The sequence below is a fragment of the Thamnophis sirtalis genome, unplaced genomic scaffold (assembly GCF_051295495.1).
Source record: "Thamnophis sirtalis isolate CommonGarterSnake01/CBP01778 unplaced genomic scaffold, rThaSir2_p1.2 scaffold_8, whole genome shotgun sequence".
NCBI lineage: Eukaryota > Metazoa > Chordata > Lepidosauria > Squamata > Natricidae > Thamnophis > Thamnophis sirtalis.
This window is the reverse complement of record NW_028261388.1, coordinates 62,145,279-62,160,873: the sequence shown is the minus strand read 5'-3', so window position 1 is coordinate 62,160,873 and position 15,595 is coordinate 62,145,279. Positions and strand designations below refer to the sequence as shown.

Genomic DNA, 15,595 nt, shown 5'->3' with positions numbered 1-15,595 from the left:
GGAGAGAGGAGAAGGAGAGAGGAAGAAAAATAGAGAAGAGAGGGACGGCAGAAGAAAGGAGGTAGGAAGGAGGAAAGAGGGAGAGGAGATAAGGGGGTGGTGAAATAGGGTATAAGTTATACCGTATAACATAGTGTATGAAAAGCAGAAGAGCAAATGATAGTTGTGGGTTGATGGTAAAAGGAACTGATGTAATAGAGAATATAAAACAACTTTTGTTTGGATGTAAGGGTATACTTGTGATTATATGTATGAATTTTTTAAAAAAAACTTTAAAAAAAAGAGATACGAGGTCAGCAGCTATGAAGTCATAGTTGGCTTTTTTAAAATTATAATTTGCAGTCCCATCATTATGACCCTCTTTGCAAGGACAAGTTGAGACAAAAATCAATCATACCGTGATCACTGTTGGAAAAAGATTTTTTAATTTGTAGGCCATAAATTGAGTTTAAGCTATTGCAGAAGATGAGATCTAAGCAACTGTTGAGCCTAGTGTTGTTCATTACCAACTGCCCCAGCCCCAGAGTCATAACAGCATTGCACAGCGTTGTATGTATAGGTTTAGTTGTACATTCATTTAGAGTCCAAATAATAAGAGACAAATTGAGGTCACCAAGAAAAATAAAGGGATGCAAGCAGGAAGCTGCCCACGTTAGTAGAGCAATTAATTTATTTGTATGATCAAGATAGTAATCAGGAGCTCTATAACATAGCAAGAAACGAACTGTGGAACATGCATTAAAATCATGCATTAAAATCATGCACATTTACAAAAAAGGATTAATATTTCCATTTTCAATAGTTCAGGAATGAATGTCTGACTAAAGATACTTGTGTGGTGCTAGTCATTTACAACTTTGGTAAACAAAAAATAGCTGACAAGTATGCACCTATTTGCAAATAAGAATCCCTGTATCATTGAAAATTGAAATGCAAACTAATTTATTTTAAGGAAAGCAGTTACTTCTTGAGAAAATTACCTCACTTCATTCTAGTCATATGGATAATTACATTCTTAATTGTTAGGACATTGCAATTTTTTGTTCTTTAGCTATGTTTCTTTTGATAAATTGTTACTCCATTGCAATTAGAGTATTTCATTTATAGTTTTGATGTTGTGCTTTTAGGGCAACTTCTCATAAATTGATGACTTCTATATTTGTTGACTTAAATATATATAATTTCCCATCAACAAACAATAAACCCTAGTTTTTAAGTCCAAAGTATATGTTGGTATATGATTGGAAACATTAGTAAGAAAAGGGACCTTTATGCATTCATTGCAAATATGTATGGTACAGAGGTGGGTTCCTACAAGTACGGTCTGGTTCGGCCGAATAGGTAGAAATTCCAGCGGACATGTAACAATACCAGTTCTATCCTCGGCGGTGCCATCTTGGTTTTCTGTTCTGCACATGTGCAGAACAATCTTAATTGAAAAAATGTAATTCCCCCCATTTTAATATGCCCATGCGCAAACTATTTTAAGTGCAAATGCCCCGCCCACCTGCCCCACTTAGTCAATCCTCATCTCCCAGGTGGCTTCCCTGCCTAAGGTGCCTTGCCTGCCTAAGATGCCAAATGGTGCCTGCCCTGCGCCCCAACTGAGCTGCCTCCTCCTCCTCCTGCCTACAGGTAAGTCTCACTTGTCCCCACCGGACAAGCAATCTTACCTTCCCCCGCCCCTTCCAGGATCCCCATGAGCACCATTTTTGTTCCCAGGAGGCTTCAGAGGGGCCTGCTAGGCCCAAAATAGAGAATGGGGGGAGGCTTCCTGCAGCACCCCAGGAACAAAAGTGGGGGGGGGACTTCAAGAGAGAAAAAGAAAGAAATTCTCACTTTTTGAGTCCTTGAGTTACAACCAGGGGTAGGATTCAAAAATGTTAGCAACCGGTTTTCTGCCGGTTTTCTGGGCATGGCCATGGTTGGTGTTACCTACTCGGCTTCCTACACCATGGGGGGGGCATTTTTGCCCTCCCCAGGCTCCAAAAACAGCCTTCTGAGGCTCCGGAGGCCACAAGCAGCCTGTTTCCAAGCTTCTGAGAGGGGCATTTTTCACCCTCCCAGAGCCTCCGCATGGGCCCTGCACTTACTTGGCATGATGAACAGGCTGTGTGGAGACTTCTGGGAGGGCAGGGAAGGGTGGGTGAGGCCAGCTGGTCCTTGCAACAACCAGTTCGTCTAAACTGGTACAAACCGGCTGAACCCCATCCTTGATTATGACTGTAATTTAGCCTGGTTGTAAGTCATGGTCGCAAGTTGAGGTATGTGACTGGATTTGAAGTTATTGCTGGTTTCTTTTTTTACAACAGTCATTAAGCAATTGTCAGTCATTTAAATGAATCAATTTATCCCAATAGGCAGTTTTTCAGTAGAAATTGGCAAAAAAAGTCACAAGTAGTGGTCTTTTGACCACGGGACAGGGGTGGGTTCCTACCAGTCCTTGCTGGTCCTTGCGGACTGGTTGGTCAGTGAACCCGGAAGTAATTAACTTCCGGGAATGCCAGTACCAGTCCTGGCCCCTGTCGCTGCAAAGCGCCCTTGCCGGTACGTCGCAGCTCGCTCCCTTCACCTTCCAGGAGCTTGCTACTTCCCTCTCAGGTAAGCAACTAAGCCCCAGCGGCAGGACTCGGGAGGCTTCGGGTGGGTGGCGGCGGCCCAGCTTTTGCGAGGGAAGGCTTTCTGGTCTTCCCTTGCGAAAGCCACGGGCTGGTGGTAGCCGCGGCAGCCTAGCTTTCCCCCCTGCCTCCCCTCTCCAGCCTCGCCTGGCTGGCTAAGCCTGTCAGGCGACCTGCTTAGTGTCTTACCTGTTCCTGCTGCCTCTCTACCTGCCTGCCCCCTGTTGCTTCCATCCATCACGACGAGGATCCATCGCATCGGAGTTCTGTTGATTCTGCCTGCTGATAAGTGACCTGGGTTTTTTTATTTTATTTTTTTAATGTATTTTAAAATAATATTTTATTTATTGTGCATAGAATTTTTTAAAATAGTTTTACTTCAATTTATTCTGTGTGGATTCTTTTTTTAAATTGTCTTAGACTATTTAAAAAAAAGATTCTATCCAAAATAAATTAAAATAAACCATTTAAAAAAATTCTGTACTAAATACTTTGAAATGTATTGTGCATAGAATTTTTAAAAATAGTTTTACTTAAAAGTATTGAGTGTGGGAAGAGGGAGGATCCAACGGCGCAACAACACATCGTACAGACCCGACAGTCCGGGTCTGTCGATGAAACTTTTGTCTTTGGAGGGTCCGGTAGGACCTAAACCGCCCCGAAGAGACGGCGACAGGGAAGCCAAAGGCTTGCTGGTCACAGGGACATCGCAAAGTCCCTGTTTGACCCAAGGGTAGTGCTTCCAACTGAGGACAAACAGGCAGCCCCCAGGCTGGCATAGTCGGAGACAGCTCCTGAAGGAAGAGACGAAGCGAAAGGGTTCCATCTGGTGAGGTTTTTTTTTCTTTTTTTTACTTTCAGAAGATCCGTGTTAAGAAACTTTTTTTAAAAAAATAATAACATCTAGTCCCCAAAGTAAGAATAAAGCGGCGATTTTGACATTTATTGGACTACTACTAGAAGATTTCATGCGCTAGTTAGTAACGATGTTTTGTGGATTGAAGTAATTGCAACATTTCCTGTCTCTCTGCTTGTAGTCTATGGACTGATCTCTTTTTTCTATTTTTTCCTTTTTACTACCCTAATTTTTTTTTTGTTGGTTAAATTAAACTTCTTTTCTTACTTCAACAAATTTTTTCTTCTATTGGTTAAAACTATATGAAAGATATTTAAGGGAAAGCAAAAAAAATAACAATTTACTAATTATTGAATCTGCCATCTGGAAGCCAAAGTCTGAACTTTGTTTCTGTTTTGGATACAATGTATCTTTTGTTTTGAATCACTTGGTTTCACTGACCTTGCAATGGAAGGGTTTGGAAAAACTTGATAAGACTTAAAGCACAAAACTTGTTTTGTTAGTGCTTCTGGTAAATATTTTGGCAAGAGATGGAAAAAGACAAGCAAGAATAAAAACCCTCCTATTTTAAAAAACTTTGAAAGAACTGGTGTTTAAGATTCACAATAAATACAGACACATTTCCTAAAATTTTGACAGGCTAGAGTGGCAGATTTCTTTTCCTATTTCTTTTCCTTTATGTTTCTTTGCATTTTGAAAAATGGATCAATATTCAGAGGGAGAAAATTTAATAATCCAAAATATCCTGGCTGGACTTCAAAATATTGCAGAAGGACTTAAGAGATTTGACAAGAAATGGGACAGTTTATGGGGTGCTACAGTTAAAGAGGAGGGGGTTGGAGCCCCAGGGATTAAAGAAGAGAATGGAAACATAGAAAATAAAGATAAGATGTTAGATGAATCCATCAATGGACTAAATATGAGCGAAAGTGAAAAGAAGGGAAGCTGGAAAAGTGTTTTTGACAACTTGGAGCCTTTCTTTCAACTTCAAGATGCAGGAGGGAAAAAAGAGTGAAAAAGATGGAACTAAGAAGACAAATATATCCAGAAACAAGTTTGATAACCAAAGTTAAGCCTACATTAATAACAATTAAAGAGCATTGAAACTACATGAGATATCCTTCAAGCTACAGAGTGCGGCAAGAAATATTAAACTCTAAAAAGATTCTATTAAGAGAAATGACACAACTGCTGGCGAGAGAGAAAGGTTTATTTTGCTACTGGAAAGACACTGGCTGATAATGCCAATTGATAAAAATTAGTTAATTTTTGATGATTAATAAGTAGGGATTTTAGTATTTTTTTAGACTTTTATAGATTATTATTGAATGTTTAGTCGCTAACATATAATATATCATGATATTAACAATGAAAGGATAACCTTAATTAGGATAAATAACCAGGCCACAAATTGCAACTGAGATTTGGTGGAATGATAAAACCTATAAATTTGTGTTTTAGACCTTGTTATGAAGCTATAAATAATTTGGATTAGACTAAGAGGTGATGTGATGTAAATAGCAAACAACTGTTTTCTTTTCTTTTCTTCTCTGTCTTTCTCTAACTACAATAATAAAAGGGAATGTTAATGCATATCTTGGAGATTTTCAATTAGAAATTTTAATTTGGAGTAGAAATGGCAAACAATTGGTTTTTCCCCCCTGTCTTTCAACTATAAAAACAAAAGGGAAGGTTAACATATACTTTGGTGATTATTAATTAGAAATGTCAATATTTTTTCTTTTCTCTTTAGATTGTTTTAGATTTTAAATGGTCATTTTGTTAACACATATTAATAGATTGTTGTTTAGAGATTGTTGCTTTTTGCGTTTGTGGAGAGAGGAGGAGAGAAAAATGTAAATAACCCTTAGTTAACTATAATAATAATAAAGATATGTTAGAGAGAGGAAATTTGAGATGTCCTACTAATTGACTTTATTTTTTTCTCTTAGAATATGTTATAAAAATATAAAGATATGGCATATTGACTGGAACTGGGGGAAGGGGAAAAAATGCCAGCAGGTGGCTGTGTTTTTGAAATCTTAACTAAATGAATATTGTGGTATGGTGATAGTAAAATATATAAATCTTTAACATATACAATTTAAACTGAATGGAATATATGTGATTGTGGACAGAACGCATGAAATGTACTTGTGACCAATGGATACGCTTTCTACAAGATGTAATGAAAGATGATGCTTTTTTCTTTTGTGTGTTTTTTTGTAATAAAACTAATAAAAAAATTATATAAAAAAAGTATTGAGTGTAGAATATTTTAAAATAGTTTACTTCGATTTATTGTGTGTTGAATAGTTTGAAATGGTTACAGTATTGCTGTGTCTCAAAGTGTCTCAAAGTGGCTGCTTTTCTATGGGCAGGCCAGGTTGGTGCAAGGCAGCTTTGCCAGATTTAGTGTTAAACCCTCGTTTAGGTAATTCTGAGGTGGTTGATGGTTCTGTGAACGCCTGTCCTTTATAATTTTCCACAATGCCTTGATGGTTTTTATTCCAGTGACTGTCTTTCCTGCCCTTAGGCTTAGGGAAAAAAACTGGTTTCATTGGCAGACTTGGGGGGGGGGGTGTCTTATTTTTTGGTGTTTTCTTGGCACTGTCATAGTTTGTATGTGGGTGTGGGTGGGTGTGTAATGTCCCGCAGTTATCTACGCATTAATAATGATCTAGTAATATTTCCTTATACATTTTAAGGACCTTTCCTTACATAACTGGTGTTTTCTTTCATACTTTTGGATTTCTAATTTCTGTTTCCATTAGTTGGCAATTGCTAAAACCAATCCTATGTGAAAAAGTATTCAAAGCCTTCTTGATTTTAATTGTCAATTTATTTATTCCTTCACATTGTAATATTTATTCATTTACATATCTCTGTTTTTCCACTGTTGTGCAAACACAATTCCAGCAGCTGCTAACATGTGTAAAATTAAATATATATTATATTCCCTTTCAAATAGCCAACAAAATATTTCTGGTTTTAATTCCATATCTTGCTTTACGATTGCTTCTAACCACTAAATTCTGAATAGCTACTTGGACCAACCTAAGTACTAATTCATAATTTCATATCTGGTCACATGGGTGGCAAGCCACTCCCATCTGGTCACATGGGTGGCAAGCCACTCCACAAAGGAGGCCACACCCACAGAGTAGGTTCCAACAATTTTTGAAACAAACCACTGCCACGAGACATTGTAAACCGGTGCAAAGGTGAGCTGGTTAGCAAACATCTGAATACAATCGTGTGATTTCAAGGAGGGTTATACAGTTGTTGTAACTCTAAAAATGGGTCAGAATAGCTTGGGGATGTTTGTTATAACATTGCAACTCCCAGCCGCCAGGGCTGCAAGTGGGTGGCTGGAAGGCCAGGCAAGAGGTGAGCAGTTAGGAGACCGGTCAGCAAGGCAATTGTTTGGGGGGGGTGAGGGGCCAGGCAAGGCGAGGAGTAGCTGGGAGGGGACGGGTGAGGAGAGGTGAGGCACCCCTTGACATAAGTGACATTGAGTCAGTCATGACCATCCAGTCACATGACCATCCAGCCATGCCTACCCAGCCAGTCATTAGGGTAGAGAACCAGTTGTTAAATTATTTGACTTCCACCACTGGATATTTGTGTTTTTTCTGCAAAATTTACTATCAACAACTGTTTCACATGCAATTCAATATCACAGAATAAGGAACTTACTTTGACTGAATGACAAAAATACCAGATTTTTTATATTTAATTTAAAGTGTACAATATAGTGTTGTGCAGTACTTCAGGTCTGCACAGGCAAAAAAGTAGTTTACAATGCTTAAGGGGAAGAATGCAATACCTTTTTAATAATTCCTTAAACCAAACCCACCTTTTTATAGGTTGGTTCTGTAGCTAGAAAGAGCAATTGTGCAATCCTTTAAATTAAATATAAAAAATCTGGTATTTTTGTCATTCAGTGACTTGAGACTGGGCGGCTGGCCTTTCTGCCACCGCCATTGCCATCCTGGATGCAGCTCCCCCTCCCTCCCTCTTCTTTTTCCTTCACCATAGCTTTGGACACCGTTACCGCTGGACATCTCGTTCAATGTGGGCCCTTTTCTGTCGTCGCCTTGGTTACTGTGGCCTGGCTCTTTGGGCCCTATGACCTAAAGTATGCCAGGCCCAGAGGAACTGCTACCGTGCCGACTGCTCTGTACACCGTTCTGCGACATATGGCCCCCAGAGAGGGAGGACAAGGGCGAAGAGAATGGGGAACCTGCCTTTTTTTCCCCAACCAGCACCAACTTTCCCAGTCCCCTCAGACTTTTGCACCTTTTCCAGACTATGTGGGGGAAAGAACAAGGAATCCCCCCCCCAATTATTACCAGCCCCAACCGCCTCAGACTGCGCTGACTGCCTGTGTTTTGCGGTCTTAAGAACTGCGTTTTAACTTGTGTGTTGAGTGTATGATTGTACGATTGTGAGAATGAATGTGCCCACTTTTAATTTAATTAATTTAATTACCTTTATTACTGTATTGTATTTTTAACGATTATTGTGGGGTGTGTCTGTGCAGAATGTCTGTTGAGTGAACATGTTGGGATTCGGGGTGCGACCTGGAGCCCCCTCCACTGAGTGCAGAAGCAGAAGTGGATGGGGGCCCGGCTCCGCCCCTCGCCCTAGAGTGAATGGTGTGTGTGGCCTGCCGGGAAGGGTGGGGGCCATGGGAGAGGGGGGGGGTCTACGGGGGGGAGAGGGTCGGAGCATTTCGGTTACGACCGGGAGGGGCAGATATGACGGGACCTGTAGGGCTAGCCATTACTGGGGAAGAAGGACTAGCTATATTACAGAGATTCCTTGTTCCGGCCCTTCAGGCTCACCTCAAGAACCTGGTGGCAGAGGAGATCAGGTTGCTACTGCTAAATGCCAGGTCTGTTGTGAATAAGGCTCCCCTCATCTGGGACTTAGTATTAGACGAGGGGGCAGACCTGGCATGTATAACTGAAACCTGGCTGGGCCAAGAGGGAGGAGTCCCCCTCTCAGTAATGTGCCCAGATGGGTTCCAGGTGCTCCACCAACCACGACATCAAAAAAGGGGCGGGGGAGTAGCAATGGTTATCCAGGAGTCGTTAGTTCCTCACAGGATCCCTACCCCAGAGATTGTGGGGTGTGAGTCCCTTCTCTTGAAGTTGGACCTAGGGGTTCAAGTGGGCTTGTTCTTGATGTACCTACCTCCCAGCTGCATCATGACAGCCCTGCCTGTGCTGCTGGAGGCAGTAACCGGGTTGGCGGTAGAGCTCCCCAGGCTTATGGTGCTGGGGGACTTTAACCTACCGTCTCTTGACGAACACTCTGAAGGAGCACAGGAGTTCATGGTTTCCATGACAACCATGGACTTGACCCAAGTAGTTCAGGGCCCAACTCATAGAGCGGGACACACATTCGACCTCGTATTTCTCTCGGGGCACTGGAGACATGAACTGGTATTAAGGGGAATAGAGACCTCGCCCTTGTCATGGTCAATCACTCCTTGCTGAGGCTTGATTTCAGGACACTACTCCCCCACTGCAGGGAGGTGGAACTGATTAAGTGGTTCCGCCCCAGGTGCCTGATGGACCCGATGGGATTTCAGAGGGAGCTTGGAGAGATACCTGACTCCCTTGCCCGCAATCCGACCGAATCCTTAGTCGCTGCCTGGAATGTTGCAACGACTGAGGCACTGGATCGGATTGCGCCTTTGAGGCCTCTCCATGGCAGTGGATCCAGGAGGGCACCTTGGTTCACCGAGGAACTCCGGGAGATGAAGCGCCAAAAGAGACGCCTAGAGGGACGTTGGAGGACTAGTAACTCTGAATCTGATCGAACACTACTAAGAGCCTTTATTAGGACTTACCTAGTGGCGATACGGGTGGCAAAATGCACCTATTTTTCCACTCTTATTGCATCCGCGGAATCTCACCCAGCCGCCCTGTTCAGGGTGACCCGCTCCCTCCTGAAAGGTGAGGGGGTGGGGGAACTCCTGCAGGGAAGAGCTGAGGAATTTGCTCAGTTTCTGTCGGATAAAATCACTCAGTTTCAGACAGACCTTGACTCCGCTTGGGCAATACCAGCCAAGATGCCGAGGGTAAGTCTAAGTCGGATTTCTTGGGATGAGTTCGAATTTGTCACCCCTGAGGAAGTGGACAAGGCCATGGGAGTGATGAGCGCCTCCACCTGTTTACTGGACCCGTACCCCTCCTGGCTGGTCTCAACCAGCAGGGAGGTGACACGCGGCTGGCTCCAGGCGATTCCCAACGCATCTTTGCAGGAGGGGGTCTTTCCTGCAACCATTAAAGGAAGCGGTGGTGAGACCCCTCCTCAAGAAGCCTTCCCTGGATCCAGCCGTCCTGAAAAACTACCGTCCTGTCTCCAACCTTCCCTTTCTGGGGAAGGTTGTTGAGAAGGTGGTGGCGCTTCAACTCTGACGGACGTTGAATGAAGCGGATTATCTGGATTCCTTTCAGTCTGGTTTCAGGCCTGGGTACAGCACAGAAACTGCTTTGGTCGCACTGATTGATGATCTCTGGCGGGCTAGGGATAGAGGGCATTCCTCTATCCTTGTGCTTCTTGACCTCTCAGCAGCTTTCGATACCATCGACCATGGTATCCTTCTGCGACGCCTGGAGGAGATGGGAGTGAGAGGCACCATTTTATGGTGGTTCTCCTCTTACCTCTCCGGTAGGTCGCAGTCGGTGTTGGTTGGAGGACAGAGGTCGACCCCTAGGCCCCTCAAGTGTGGGGTGCCACAGGGTTCGGTCCTGTCCCCCCTCCTATTCAACATCTACATGAAACCGCTGTGTGAGATCATATGACGGTACGGGATAAAATACCATCAATATGGAGATGATACGCAATTGTATCTATCTGCCCCATGCCAGCTCAGTGTAGTGGCAGACGTGATGTGCCAACGCCTGGAAGCTGTCAGGATCTGGATGGGGATGAACAAAGTCGTGCTCAATCCCAATAAGACCAAGTAGCTTTGGATGTTGTCCCCGAAGGACACTTCAGACAGTCCGTCCCTGATCATGGGGGGGGGGGGGTGAAAACTTACACCCCTCAGAGAGGGCTCGCAATTTGGGGGTCCTCCTGGATTCACAGCTGACACTAGAGCCCTACTTGGACCGGGGGGCACTTCAAACAGTCACTCACGCCCTTGTCACCTCAAGGCTGGATTATTGCAATGCGCTCTACATGGGGCTATCCCTGAAAAGCGTTCGGAGACTACAGCTAATCCAGAATGCAGCTGTGCAAGCGATATTGGGTGTACCGAGATACACCCATATTACACCTGTCCTCCGCGAGCTGCAGTGGCTGCCAATTGGTCTCCAGACAATTCAAGGTGTTGGTCATTACCTTTAAAGCCCTACATGGCTCAGGACCAGCGTATCTGTGAGACCGCCTACTGCCACATTTGGATTTGGATTTTATTCAATTTGTAGGCCGCCCTATTTCCCGGAGGGACTCAGGGTGGCTGAACAAAGCCAAGGGAGGGGAAATTACAAAAAGTAAGACAAAGACAATCAGACAATACAAAGAGTTTAAAAGCACAACAGACACAGCAAATTTGAGCAGGGGAGGGAACTCAACCCCAGGCTTGCTGGGACAGCCTGGTCTTCACGGCCGTCTGGAAGGCCTGAAGGGTGGAGAGGGTCCGAATCTCCACAGGGAGCTCGTTCCAAAGGGCCGGGGCAGCCACAGAGAAGCCCCTCCTCCGAGTAGTCGCCAGCCGACATTGGCTGGCAGATGGAATACGGAGGAGGCCTAATCTGTGGGATCGAATGGGTCTGTGGGAGGTAATCGGCAGAAGGCGGTCTCTCAAGTACACAGGTCCAATACCATGTAGGGCTTTATAAGTAATAACTAGCACCCTGAAGCGTATCCGGAGACCAATAGGTAGCCAGTGCAGCTCGCGGAGGATAGGTATAATGTGGGTGTACCGGGGTGCACCCACAATCGCTCGCACGGCTGCATTCTGGACCAGCTGGAGTCTCCGAACACTCTTCAAGGGCTGCCCCATGTAGAGTGCATTGCAGTAGTCCAGTCTTGAGGTCACAAGGGCATGAGTGACTGTTGTAAGATCCTCCTGGTTCAGGTAGGGACGGAATTGGTGCACCAGGCGGACCTGGGCAAACGCCCCCCTGGTCACAGCCGACAAATGGTGATCTAAAGTCAGCTGTGGGTCCAGGATGACTCCCAAATTGTGAACCCTGTCTGAGGGGTGTATAATTTCACCCCCCAGCCTGAGAGATGGAATACTAAGCCAATTTGTGGGAGGAAAAAACACAAGCCACTTGGTCTTGTCAGGATTGAGAGCCAGTCTGTTCACCCCCATCCAGACCCTCACATCCTCCAGGCACTGGCACATCACGTCAACTGCTTCACTGAGTTGGCACGGGGTGGACAGATACAATTGAGTATCGTCCGCATATTGGTGGTATCCTATCCCGTGCCATTGGATGATCTCTCCCAGCGGCTTCATGTAAATGTTGAACAGGAAGGGGACAGGACCGACCCCTGCGGCACCCCATAATTAAGGGGCCTAGGGGTCGACCTCTATCCTTCAACCAACACCGACTGCGACCTGCCCGAGAGGTAGGAGGAGAACCACCGAAAAACGGTGCCTCCCACCCCCACCTCTCACAACCGCCGCAGCAGGATACCATGGTCGATGGTATCGAAGGCTGCTGAGAGGTCCAAGAGAACCAGAACGAAGGCATGGCCCCTGTTTCTGGCTCTTCAGAGATCATCGGTCAGTGCAACCAAAGCAGTTTCCGTGCTGTAGCCAAGCCTGAAACCAGATTGGAAGGCGTCTAGATAATCGGTTTCCTCCAAGGACCGACAGAGCTGAGAGGCCACCACTTTCTCAACAACCTTCCCAACAAAGGGGAGATTGGAGACTGGACGATAGTTATTTAAAACAGCTGGATCCAGGGATGGTCTCTTCAGTAGGGGCCTCACCACCGCCTCCTTTAAAGGGGGGGAAGACCCTTCCCGGAGAGTCGCAATTGCCTGGATCCAGCCCCATGTCACCTCCCTGCTGTTCGCGACCAGCCAGGAGGGACACGGGTCCAGTACACAAGTGGAGGCACTCACTGCTCCGATGGCCTTGTCCACTTCCTCAGGGGTAACAGACTGAAAATCAATCCAACGATGGTGCTCAAGACCCTCCCTCAGTACCTCGGCTGGCTCTGCGCAATTGGAGTCCAGGTTTGCCCGAAGCCGAGCCACTTTATCCGCAAGGAATTGACCGAACTCCTCAGCCTTACCTTGCAAGGGAGTGCCCGTATCCCTCCCTTTAAGGAGGGAACGGGCTATCCCAAACAAGGCGTCTGGGCGTGACTCAGCGGAAGCTATCAGAGCAGCAATATGGGTTCTTTTTGATGTCCGGATAGCTCGGAGGTAGGCTCTGATGCAAGATTTTAATGAGGCTCAGTCTGACACGGACTTACTGGCTCTCCAGCGGCGCTCTAGGCGTCTCTTTTGGCGCTTCATCTCCCGGAGTTCCTCAGTAAACCAAGGAGCCCTCCTGGATCCACTGCTGCGGATCGGCCGTAGAGGCGCAATCCGGTTAAGGGCCCCTGCCGCCGCCGAGTTCCAAGCAGCGACCAGAGTCCCAACCGAGTCGCGGGCGAGAGTATCAGGTATAACACCAAGCGCCGTCTGAAAGCCCATAGGATCCATAAGGCGCCTGGGGTGGAACCACCTAATCGGTTCCTCCTCCCTACAGTGGGGGATTGGCCTCCAAAAGTTGAGCCTCAGTAGGCAGTGGTCCGACCACGACAGGGGCAGGATCTCAATGCCCCTCAGACCAAGATCACAACTCCACTGCTCCGAGAGGAATACAAGATCAAGTGTGTGACCCGCTGAGTGGGTCGGGTCCCGAATTACTTGGGTCAAGCCCATGGCTGTCATGGAAGCCATGAACTCCTGCGCCCCATCAGAGTGCTCACCAAGTGAAGGCAAGTTGAAATCCCCCAGCACCATAAACCTGGGAAACTCAACTGCCAGCTCGGCTACTGACTCGAGGAGCGAGGGGAGGGCTGTTGCAACGCTGTTGGGAGGCAGGTACATTAGCAGCATGCCCACTTGACCCCCAGGATCCAACCTCACCAGCAAGGACTCACACCCAACAAGCTCCGGAGCAGGGGTCCTACGAGGAACTAACGACTCTCGGATAACAACGGCCACTCCCCCACCCCTTTTCTGAGGTCGCGGCTGGTGAAGCACCTGAAAACCTTCTGGGCACATTTTGGTGAGGGAGAGTCCTTCCTCCGGGCCCAGCCAGGTTTCAGTAATACATGCCAGGTCTGCCCCCTCGTCTAAAATTAAGTCCCGGACGAGGGGAGCCTTGTGAACCACAGACCTGGCATTTAGCAACAGCAGCCTGAGACCAGGGCCCTGACTACTCGCGCCATCTGGCCTTGGAGTGGGACTAATAGGGCCGGAAGGAAGGATCTCTGTAACATAGCGAACCCTCCTTCCCCAGTAATGGCTCGCCCTAAAGTCCCCGCCATATCTGCCCCTCCCAGTTAGGACCGTAATGCTCCGGCCCACTCCTGCGTCCATAAGGCCCCCACCCTCCCCTTCAGTGATCTAAATCCCTGGCAAGCCCTTCGAACCAAACATTCTAAGGCTGGGGGTTGAACCAGGCCCCTCTAACACTTCTGCAGAGCACTCAGTGTAGGAGGTACCCGGTTATGGTCCCAGCCCTCTCAGACGTACACAATCTTACAACAGACACTCCCCCACAAAAATTTAAAAAACACAAATACAACTATATAATAAAAAGTGGGCACATACATACAACACAGTCATACCCCAAGCACTCACCATACATTAAAAATGTATGGAGCACTGCGCAAGTGCGTTAGCAAGCAATAATATAAAAAAGGAGAGAGAACTGCTCCATTCCTCTCTCTCCTCTACGTCCTGGAGAGATGTCCTCGGCCGCCAGATCAAAAGTCAGTGGTGCATAAGGCAGCCGTACGTAGGCAAGGATAAGATGTAAAAGTCTAGTGTTCATAAGTGGCAACCGTTCAGTCTCACCTTTCCAAAGAAGGTCAGTGGGCCGTGTGCATAAAAGTCTCCTTCCTGGGGCTGAGTAAGGGCCCCAATCTGGGGGTCCAAAGTCTGAAACTGGCCTGAGCCACTCTAGTAGAGGAGGAGGAGAGCGCTGATGTTTTCGAAACCCAGTCTTCGATGCTGCGGCCGCCATCCTCTATCGCTCCTACTCCCAACCCAACCCCTACCTTACTCCTAACCTAATCACTAATCTAAGCTAATCTAACGCTAACCTCCACCCTACACCCTAATAACCCTAATAACCCAACACCGACCTAGTCTAATCCTACATTAGCCCAGCCCTAGCCCAGCCCTAACTCCACCTCAAGCCCCGACCCTAGCCCTACTTCCTGCCACTATCAATCTCTTCCGCACCCCCGGGTGCAAACCAACCGCTGCCCTCGTAACTATTACTAAATATCTAACTATAACTACTTATTCTTATAACTAACTATATCTAACTATAGCTATCTTACCTAAATCTATAACTAACCAGAGCAACGGCAGGCAGCAGACGGGAGGGGGAGAGCAGATGTTACAGGCAGGACATCAGGCCCAGGCCAAGGCAGAGGGGAGTCAAAGCGGCCAGGGAGATGGCAAAGGCTTCCTAATGGCTGGGGCGGGAGGCAAGGAGCAATGTCCGGAGGAGGCTACGATGACACGGGCCTCGGAATCTGGGGCGCAGGCTTATACTGCTCAGGGCGCCATCCTCTTTCTCGCCCAAGCAACCACACCAGTCAGCTAAAAATGGCCAGGTCTTTTCCCAGGGGCCGCAGGAGCAAGGCAACAGATAGCAAGGCGAGCAGAAATAGAACCAAGGGGGGGGGGCGTCTGGGGCGGCTACGGCGGCGGCAGACACAGCCAGCCGTCCAGTCCGCCGCCCACAATCTCAGTACTGCTGCTGACGACCCCCTTCTTCAAAGTTGAAATTAAGTCCCTCAGGGCTCACCAGTCATTCGGCTAAGTCAAGCTGGCCAGGGGGGAGGAGGCGTTCAAGATGTAAAAAGAAATGCTGCGAATCAGAGTTGAAATTCAATCCCTCAGGGCTCAC

General features: G+C 46.7%; 1 protein-coding gene and 1 pseudogene across 2 annotated transcripts in view; one reads left to right on the top strand and one right to left on the bottom strand.

The window, feature by feature from the left end:
- OTC (ornithine transcarbamylase) overlaps positions 1–15,595 on the top strand; it is a 110,030-nt gene that overhangs the window by 91,434 nt on the left and 3,001 nt on the right. The gene's annotated exons all lie outside the window — the stretch shown is intronic.
- LOC148044443 (uncharacterized) lies at positions 392–14,049 on the bottom strand (annotated as a pseudogene).